This window comes from Coenobita brevimanus, chromosome 10 (genome assembly GCF_032717465.1).
Source record: "Coenobita brevimanus isolate Jiangsu-jjx chromosome 10, ASM3271746v2, whole genome shotgun sequence".
NCBI classification, from domain to species: Eukaryota; Metazoa; Arthropoda; class Malacostraca; order Decapoda; family Coenobitidae; genus Coenobita; species Coenobita brevimanus.
The window spans coordinates 6312025-6314348 of record NC_136963.1 but is presented as its reverse complement, the minus strand read 5'-3'; positions in this window follow the sequence as shown (position 1 = coordinate 6314348).

Sequence of the window (2324 nt, the reverse complement as noted above, 5' to 3'; positions counted from 1 at the left end):
AGTGGGTTGGTGGAGGGTTAGTGCCCCTCCCTGTAAAACAACTAACTCAAAGTCAAATGGCCACCCCTTACAGGATTATGGTGTCTGGCAATAGACCATTTTTAAAGCAAAACTGATTTAAAGCCAACTCCCATGGACCCTATCTTGTCATAAATCAACGTTCTACTGGATAGATAATAGATAGATAAAACCATGTCCTCTGCCCCCCACCATCTGTCTGCCATCTCTCCAACCCCATTACTACACTGTCCGAAAAATTAACTGCATCTACTCACCTATCAGACAGCCATCTTGAATTCTGAGAGCTATATTTTGAATTCTGACAGCCATCTTGAATTCTGAGAGCTATATTTTGAATTCTGACAGCCATCTTGAATTCTGACTATTATATTTTGAATTCTGACAGCCATCTTGACAGTCATATCTTGAATTCTGACAGTCACTGGTCATGAAGAGGTGTTGTGATGTGGAGAAATGTGCAGGTCTGTTGGTGCATCTGAAATGAAAGATGTGCCGTGAGAGAGAAGTAATGTGCTAGCAAACTATCATTATTATTATTAGTATTATCATTATCATTATTATTTCATTATTATTATTGTTGGGTAATCATCATCATCATCATCATCATTCCTTCATTCTTTCCTCATCATCATCATTATTATTATTATTATTATTATCATTATCATTATTATTTTATTATTATTATTGTTGGGTAATCATCATCATCATCATCATCATTCCTTCATTCTTTCCTCATCATCATCATTATTATTATTATTATTATCATCCTCATTATCATTATTATTTTATTATTATTATTGTTGGGTAATCATCATCATCATCATCATTCCTTCATTCTTTCCTCATCATCATCATTATTATTATTATTATTATTATTATTATTATTATTATTATTTACCCAACCTAACCTAACCTAACCAAACCTTCAGAGTAAAATAACCTTGCCACGGAAATGTCACTGAAAGAAGAGTGTCATAGAATATTTAAAATACCAAAAAAATGAATCAAAAAATCATGATTCTCTTAGGGGTTGAAACGATACCAGAATCGGAAAATTTTAAAAGAAGAGAAACAAACAATCTATCTATCTATCTATCCACTGTATATACCTATCTATCTATCTATCAATATACCTATCTATCTATCTATCTATATACCTATCTATCTATCTATATACCTATCTAACTATCTATACACCTATCTATCTATCTACATACCTATCTATATCTATCTATATACCTATCTATCTATCTATATACCTATTTAACTATCTATATACCTATCTATCTATACACCTACCTATCTATCTATCTCTATACCTATCTATCTATCTATACACCTATCTATCTATATACCTATCTATCTATCTATATACCTATCTATTTATCTACATACCTATCTATGTATCTATATACCTATCTATCTATCTACATACCTATCTATCTATCTACATACCTATCTATCTATCTACCTATATACCTATTTATGTCTATCTATATACCTATTTATCTATCTATCTACCTACCTATATACCTATCTACCTATCTCTATACCTATCTATCTATCTATATACCTATCTCTCAATCTATATACCTATCTATTTATTTATATACCTATCTATGTATCTATATACCTATCTATCTATCTATATACCTATCTATCTATATACCTATTTATCTATCTACATACCTATCTATATACCTATCTATCTATCTATCTATATACCTAGGCTGGTTCCCCCACAGAAAGGCAGGCAGCTGAGACAGGACAACACACTCCCAATTTACACCTCCACTCAAACACATTTATTCGTATCTGAGGGGGGGTATTCTCGTCGGTTGAGGAAGCTCCCTAACATCTTTTCCTGTGTGATTCGGTTTGCTTATTACGCCTGACTGCCCTATTCTGGAATATGAAAAGCCTTCTAATATCGCCATAATTGCATGTATGATGTACAAAATGATATTAATCAGCCATAACCGGAAATAAATAGCTGAAGAAGAGGTGTTAGGGAGCATTCTTTATCAACGAGAATACTGCCCTTAGCCCTAAAAACAAACAAAAGAAAATAACAACAATATCTCCATCTTCACTGCTGGGTTATAAGGCTAAATGATGCTAGTCACGAAGAAGTGCATAAGAAAAGGATGCACAGCCATACCATCGTCTCTTTCTACCACTGAGCTACGTGAAATAAGCTGCAAAAGGACGAAAATCTAGGCCAAGCTGAAATAGCTATGCAATAAATGATGCTAGTCAGGAAGAAGTGCTAGGAAAAAGGATCTACGAGAAATAAGCTGCAA